Source organism: Vicia villosa, linkage group LG1 (genome assembly GCF_029867415.1).
Source record: "Vicia villosa cultivar HV-30 ecotype Madison, WI linkage group LG1, Vvil1.0, whole genome shotgun sequence".
NCBI classification, from domain to species: Eukaryota; Viridiplantae; Streptophyta; class Magnoliopsida; order Fabales; family Fabaceae; genus Vicia; species Vicia villosa.
Window position 1 is genome coordinate 71029315 of NC_081180.1, and position 8993 is coordinate 71038307.

Sequence of the window (8993 nt, forward strand, 5' to 3'; positions counted from 1 at the left end):
AAAGTCTATAACGATGATGACCCTCTTATGTCACCAACTTCACTCTCTAGCTTTAATCTAATTCCTGAATCAGAAAATGAAACTGAAGATGAGGATGACACAGTGCTTGGTTCTGTAAACCCAGATTTTTTGCAAATCTTCCACTTGTTTCTGTAAACATGGCATAGCTTATGATTTTTCGATTTCCCCCAAATTCCCACTAGATTCGGTTTCTTCTTGGTGTATGTATCAATTTGGGGGAAAATTAATTGTAGATTTCAAAAGCCCTAATTTTAATACTTTTTAGATAATGTTCGTACCTTATCATGAATAACCCTAATGAGGGGAATCAATTTCCGTGATGATATTAGAAACTGATTTCAATGATGAAATCACTCTGGGTTTTGAAGGTGAAAGTCAATTGGGATTTTGAGGTGAAAACCAAAATTGATTTGGATTATGAACTGTCAAATGAAATGGAAAACTAAAATGAAAGACGAAATCAAAACTGTAACATGGAGATGAAACAAGAAAATTGATCTGGGAAGGAGAAATCAATTGGGATAAACTATAACAGGAAGATGAAACTAAATCGATTTACAGAAATTTGAAATAAACGTGGAGCTGAGTGGCACAGTGGTAAAGATGAAATGCAGCACCCAAGGTGTCCTTGGTTAGAATCTTATATCAAGGCAAAATAAGTTAACGATGTTTCAAAAAATTGGACTGAAAGGACTGACGTGGACCTTTTTGAACAATTAAAGGACCACATTGCAACTTTTTAAAGATAAGGGACCAGAATGGATCCCGAGGTAAACTTAAAGGACCAAAAATGATATTTTGCCTATATTTTTCTTAAACAATACATAACACTACCACTGATTGTTCATTTGTCTTTCTGCTTATAAGTGTTCTAAATAATACAAACATAAAATGTGAAAGAAATTTAAACAATTTTGGTCACCCTCTCATACTTTTACACTTAAAATTAACGATGTTTCCATTTTCTAAATGAGAAATTATTTGTGAGACATGACAAATCATCGTATATAAATATATTGCTAAATTTTATAGATATTATAAGCTAAAAAATGAACTTCTCATCTATTTTCTATTAAAAAACGTGAGAGGGAGACCAAAAATATTAGAATTTAAAATAGAGAATAAAAACTATTTGAATTTAATATAGAATGACTAATTTAGTGAATTATCAAAACTGTAATTTAGCCAAAATATTATACCAAAACAAGTTATCCCTTTTTAAGTCGTGTAAAAAAGTGAGCTTTTATAGCTAAAAATTAAGAAAAGTGTTATTATACATTGTCATTTAAAAGATTTTTTATACTATGAATTGATCATAATCGTTTAATTGTTAGAAATATTTAATTATTAATATATAAATAATTTTAAAAATACAAAATATTAGTTGACTGCAATATGTAAAGAAAATCAGTTTCTATGTATTTTATAATAAAAAACTAAGGTTAAATACAATAAAATATTTATTATTATTATTTTATTTTAATGAATTAATTTATTTTAATTTGAATTGTGTAATCAGTCAATAAATACATTAAAAAATACATCTAGAATTAACTTTATATAAAAGAAGAAAAATAACAAAAGTGGATATTAGTTTTGGTAGTTTGAAGGATGTGTTTTCTGGTTTTCTTAAAATACGTTTTGTTTTTAGTTTCCTGTTTTGTTATAGGAGCCGTGGTATTTTTGTTTTGGATCATTTTGAGTTTCTACGTCGCTTTTGCAATTTTATTTATTTATTTTTATTATATCTATTCTTATATTTGACATTTTTAAATTTTATATTATGTAAAAATAATTATAAAATAATTTCATTAAATGACCTTTATTCATATAATTATCTAAATAAAATATAAAAATGGAATAATTAATTGTAAATAACAAAAAGAAAATAAACATCAAATATTTTATTAATATTTTAAAATGACATACAAAAATTTACAACTAATATATTACTCTAAAAGATAAAATTTGTCATGGGTGAACTTATCAAAATTCAATGAATAATAAAAAAAATGTAATTATAAAGTGACACTATAAAATGGAAGAGTGCAATATCACAAAGACAAGCACACTCAATTCAGTTCACTAAAAAAACACAAATAGTTGAGTTGAAAAATGTCGAACGACAACAATGGTTCATTTGAAAACATGGAACTCCCAACACCAAAACCAGCTTCTTCTGAAACTTCTCAACCACCCAAACCAATGGTGGACAATGTTAATGATTATCAGTACATTTATTTAACAGAAGAACTTTCTGCTTGTTACACTACAGAGTGGGACGACATGTTTGAGAGTGCTAGGGCTCCTATGTGTGAAGATCTGTCCACCTATTTTTTCAATCCGCTTAAGCCACAATTACCTTTGAATGTTCTCATACCAAGTGAGCCACAAAACACTAGTTTTGATGGTGACAACCTTGATTCTTCCAATTTGGTGGTTGATGAATCTAACAACCAAATGATGATTCCTGTTGATGAACCAGCAGCTGATTCATCTGTCAAGCCAAAGAAACGAGGCAGGCCGAAGAAGATTAATCGTCTGGAAGCTAAATCTGATGTTGATGCAGGGTCGTCGGCAACGTCGCCAAAGGTGAATCAGCTCAATGAAGCTCCCAAGAAGAAACGTCTTCCCAAGTTCAAATCATCATGATCTATTAGTATATCTATGTTACTATTTTTTAATAAATATTTATGTTTGCTAAGAAAATATAATCAAATAATCTACCAGTAATCTTCTTTTGTATTTTGAAAGTAGTAATAAAAATCTTTGTTGAGTATATTTCCAAGGATTTTTCAGTTCAAATATATTTATCCAATTGCGACTCAAATGTTGATCCTATGGATCTTTTAAGTTGTGTTCTAATAGCCGATGTATATGATGCATATATACTAGATTACGACACCATTTTTATTTTAATCATTCTTCTATAATGGACTAAATATTGCCTTCATATGAGATTTAACTCTTTTTAAGTAATCAAATCAAGTACATAAGAAAAAATTGATGTATGAAATAAATAAAAATCAAGAGGTCAAGAATCCCTTAAAATCTTAAGTGATAAAGAGAAAAAATATGTTTCGGCAGCAAGGTCAGTCTGAGTAGAGTTGTCAAAATGGGCTGAAGCCCAAGGGCCGGTCTATCAGGCCCGAAAATAGTTAGGACTTGGGCCTTATTTTTCGAGCCCATTTACATTCGGGTCTTTCTAAGTCCGGCCCTAAAAAACCCTAAAAAATATGGGTCGGCCCGTATGGGCCATGGATAGCCCGTCAGTCCGAAAAAAAATTAAAATTTTTAATATAATTAGAAATTATCCTTTCCTAATTCATAAAGGTATGCTATAAACAATTTGCGTCTTATGCATTTTAATTTTTTTTGGTATTATAAAGGTATAAATATCAAACAAAAGTTGATGGTTTGACTTAATTTCAAACTAAAAGGTTTCATCCTAATATAATTATGTAGATAATATAGAAAAGACACCATGATGTATTCTAATTAAAAATAAGGTTGAAATGAGATTTAAAAAGTTTTGATGTAATTTTTATGGTAGGATAGAGTTAGTACAAATCATATATATAACAATTTGCTATAAAATAATATCCCATTAATCTAATTATAATTGTTATAAAATTTTATAACAGTATGTTGTTATGATTGTTATAAAATTATAATTGTCATGAATATTTATATCTCAAAATTTGTTGGAACAAGTTATTTAATTTTGTGTGCTATATTGGATAATTTCTGATGTATTTTGAATAGTTGAAATTAAGTTAATATGTTGTTTTACATTTAAATTGTAACTTATATAGATTATTAAGAAATTGTAATTTTAGATATGAAAATTAATTTTATATATATATATATATATATATATATATATATATATATATATATATATATATATATATATATATATATATATATATATGAGGAGGGATATTTTTACTCCAGGAGTAAGTTATATAGACTTACTTCTCATCATGGCCATTGATTATTTTCAATCTTATGGTTAAAATTAATAAGTAATTAAATGTGGAGAGAGAAAAATAATACTCATTAATTTTAACCATTAGATTGAGAAGAATCAACGGTCATGATAAGGAGTAAGTCTTGATAACTTACTCTTGGAGTAAGAATATCTCTCATATATATATATATATATATATATATATATATATATATATATATATATATATATATATAGAAGTATTATTGCATGCAATTGCATGATTTTTAGAAAAATAAGGAGAAAATAAGGCCAGGGCCGGGTAGCCCGCATCCCAGACAGGACTGGGTCTGGGTAGTAAAATGGAGCCCATTTAAATATGGGATTTTTGGGTCCGGCCTGAAAAAGCCCAAGGCTCGCATGGGCCGGCCCATTTAGGGCCGGGTAGCCCATTTTGACAACTATAAGTGTGACAACGGAGCAGGTGTGGAGTGTTTGGTTGTCGACGAGCGGTGGTAGTCGGTAGCTTCAACGATTGAGGCAGTTTCAATGGATAATTTGGACAGGCCCGACCCTTTCCAGGTGCAGGCAGTGCTTTAGCACTGGGCCTCACAATCCTGGGGCCTCAATATTACTATTATTACTCAATATAAAAAAAGGAAAATTAAATATTACTGTCTCTTCCTTTTCTCAGAGCCGCGAAAGTTGAAACACGGTAAATCAAACGTTGGCTCTATCCCTCTCTTCTCAGTTCTCAAAGCTGTGAAATAAACAAGGAAAACAAAGCTTTAGCTCTTCTCCCTCTTTCTCTCCTTACGTTAGCGTTGTGCACGGTTAGTAACACTGCCGTAACATAAATACCGTACCACCATAACTAAACACTGCGCCACTGTAAATCTGTAAAGAATCGTCGCACCGCATCACTGTAACAAAACGCCGCACCACTGTCCACCATCAATTTACTACGTCGAAGAAGATACGGCAAAACGAACGTGGAGCCGGATTATTCGCATTGTTATTTATCTCTTTCATCTCCTCTGTCAGGTAGGTTTTTTTTCTTCTCTTTTATTTTCTTGTATCATTCATTGAACAATAGAGTAGTATGTGACTGTGAGTTGTTTGCTGATAATTTTTTTTGTGAATTTTGTTAAGATCTTAAATCTATGTCATAATTATTAATTAATATTGCAGTACTAATTGCAATTGGATAGTTATTTTATGGATGATGATGAACAGTAGTTGGGTAGTTAATTTTTAATAAAGAAAAAAAAAAGTCAATAGAGTATCAATTTTCAATGTTATAATGTTATTATGTGGATAAACATTACATGAATATTATATAATAATATTATTATGTTACGATGTTAGTTTAGCTTTTTATTTTTTGGCTAATTTTCTAATTACTAATTGTGAATGTTTTTTAGCTAATTTCTAATTACTACCCATCAATGTTTCTAACTATTAATTGTCAATTGTTGTTTATGATTAATTTATAATTTTCTCTAATTAATGTGATTGATTTTCTTGCTACTAATATAATGTTTAAATTTAATGTAGAAATTCAATTTCACAACATGATTACTAGGAGATCGTTTGCTCATAAATACTATGAATTAAATTGATCATCACTTATTAATGGATTAGTGAGATATTTTAGTTTTTTCCTGTATCTCCTGAGATGCGTCTTAAGAATAGAAAGTATGAAAGTGGAAATGATACATGTCAGAAAAAAAATTGAAAAATTAATTTAATCTCAAAATTTAGACTTATTTTTAATATTAGAACAGGGCCTCCATGTTGATTGGGCCAGCCCTGAATTTGGACTCATACCAAACCCGACCAGACAATTTGCGTGTATTGGGATTGGTTGTTTTGGTTTGTGGATCATTTTATTAATGAGTTGTGTTTTACATCGTTAAGTATCTGTAGAATTTCAACAATTACAAATATGTATCTATATCACTTTTGTATTTACAATCTTCATAATTTTAGAGCTAGAGACAGAGAGAAATGTTCAGAATTGCTTGTGGTATTCTTAGAGAGACAAGGATAAATTTTTAATAGTGTGCTCTTGGAATTTTGGACACCTTGAAAGATATTTAAGGGAGACTCTGAAACACTTCTAAACACCTTGAACTTGTGTAATTCGTATACAAAAAGTTGGAAAGATTGAGAAATAGTTAGTACAAAATATGGTTTGTTCTTAGAAACTTTGTAACTATTTTCTTGTAACTCATTGGTAATTTTTTATAACAAATCTTATAATGAGTCATAAATTCTCTATCTCATCTAAAGTAGATCGTTTGATCCAGTTGAGTAAACAAGATATTGTGTTTATTATCTTTACTTTTTCTTCGGTCAAGTTAAATTGTTATCTTATTGAATTATTTTTGCTAAAAATCATTTATATTTTAGTTGTCATTATTCTTTGTTTTTACGCATCAAAAATTTTAATGTGATTAAACTTATCAATTTCATAATCTAAAACAATTTTTTGGGGTCATGTAATATTTTAAAGTATGGTTTATTTTTCCTTTTTTACTATAAAGGAGAAATATACTGTTAATATGTCACAAATATATTGTTAATATTTACAATGTTTGAAATAAATTTGTATTAAATAAAATTTATTGTTTATTAGATTGTATATATTTTAATAAGCTTAATGAATATTATATAATGACTTATACTTATGTTTTGTTCAATAAAAAAAACTTGAATACACCTTTTGATCCGCTTATTTGATATTCTTAATTTTTTACACTCTTTTTAAAAAATTAGTTAAATATGTTAGGCATTTTAATGGCGTGGCAAAGACTGTTTTGTACCACATGTTATAAGTTGATGCCACGTCATTATTTTTTATTAATTTGAAACCGATAAATATTTTTAATATTGTAAATCATTTAAAGTAATTTTTGTTTTCAATTCTAATTATTATTTGGAATTAAATTTAAGGTTATATCAAGGGAACAACTTCTCTACCCATCACAAAAAGTTGGGTAGTGTGCCTCCAACCAATCACATGATTCCATCTCATTTAATACATTTAATTATTTCTTAAAATATTACAAATGTTTGTTGTTTTCAAAGCATTTTACAAATGAGGTAACTTTACCCAACTTTTTGAGTTGGGTAGATAAGAATTCACCTATATCAATTTGTTCTCTTTTGTGTTATTCCAGTTCCTCGCTTTGTACAAGAACCCTAATTTCCCTCTTTGTATCAGAGAGTGAGTTATCCATTTTTCGTTCTAATTTTTGTAGCACCTTTCATATGAAATCAGTTTTGTTCTTCATTTCCAAGCACTAATAGGATGTTTTTAATGTCTTGCTTGTAACAGAGCGACGCATTTTTGCAATGAAGAACAACCCACGACATTCATGAAAAAGAGGCGAAGAGGTTAAGTTTAGTCTCAGGTATGTGTATTATTGTTCCCTCTTTTAGAAACCAAGGTAAATGTTATTATTTCTGAATGTGGTCCATATGTTAAACCCTAATTTTTTGTCAATTGTATGCACTACTAAAAAAAATTATCTCGGACGCGAATTGCATTTAACCTCGGCTACAGAAGCGATGTAATGAAAGTCGTCATGAAAAGCAACCACTTTACTTCTCGGTTATTAAAACACTGAGAGGTAAAGTTATATGCACATGGGTTGGATCATCAGCAAAAGCTTTTTTATATTTTCAAAACTATCGTCGCATACCTCTCGGTTTATGAACAAAACCGAGGGAAAAGATAAATTCTTTTTTTTAAAATACTTGTTAAATTGTTTACACAAAATATTAATAAATTAATGTGTTTACAAACTACATTGTTTACACAGAACATTACATTGCTTACATAGAATATTAAAGTAAAAATTAATTTGTCTGTGAAGATCAGATGCTGGATCTTCGAATCATTGAATTTTAGGGAAGATCAAATGTTAAATGTGACTATATTCCTAATGGCTTTTGCTTGCATTTGTTTTTTATATAAAAAAAAAATAGATAAATGAAATAAATATTTAAGTTATATGACTTTCTGCTCTAATAAATATTAAAGAATACAAACCTTAAACCTAAATAGTTTTCTGCACTTGCAATCCATCATAGAAAAATTTTCCAAACATCTTTATGTTTAAAGTGCTTCATATTTCATTTTCAATTTTTGATATTCAGAATTCTTTTAAGGTTCACGCATATCACTAATGGCAGGGTCTTGAGCATTGATACTCATTAAATGGACGGCAAAGATTTGTTTAAGAATGGCGAATATCCTTAATAAACATACTTATAAATCCCCTCAATTATGACAAAAAATGAGGTAAAAATTATTTATTTCCATATACCCTTTGGTTTCAGTAGAAAACTGAGGTGAGTAAGCTTTTATTTTTATTTTAAAAAAAATTACATTGTGTACAGAGAATATCAAAATATATTGTTTATAACAAATTCATATTCATCATTATTGTTGTTATTATTTGAGAATAACAAATCTTTGTTATCATCTAGATTTTGTTGCATATCCTTTGTTTAAAGTTCAATGGATTGAATGCATCCAACATCTGATAAGTTATATGTTCCAACCATTGAAAAATGTTTTTCCTACACTTGCAATCCATCATAAAGAACTTTTCAAAGCTTATTTAAGTTTCAAAATTTTATTATCTTGAATAAATGCTTTCACAAGAAAGAGAACAAGAAATATAGTGGTGGATGTAGATATTTTCTTGTGGATTGATGTCTTGGCAATATTTTGAGCATTGTTTTTTATGAATGTAGGGGTATAGATTCCTTGTTGTCGCTGTGTAAAAAAAAACCTCGTTCCTGTTCTGAAATCGAGGAAACGGTATTTTATTTTTTAATTCAAAAAATAAAATAAAATAAGGAAACCCATTAGTTTTAGTAAAAAACCGAGGTAATAAGTTTCAAGCAAAAAATGGTAAATGATAAAAAATTAAAAGTAACATCATGCTTTCATTTCAATTTTGTGTCATTCACCATTTTTTTGTGCAATTTACACCATGTTTAG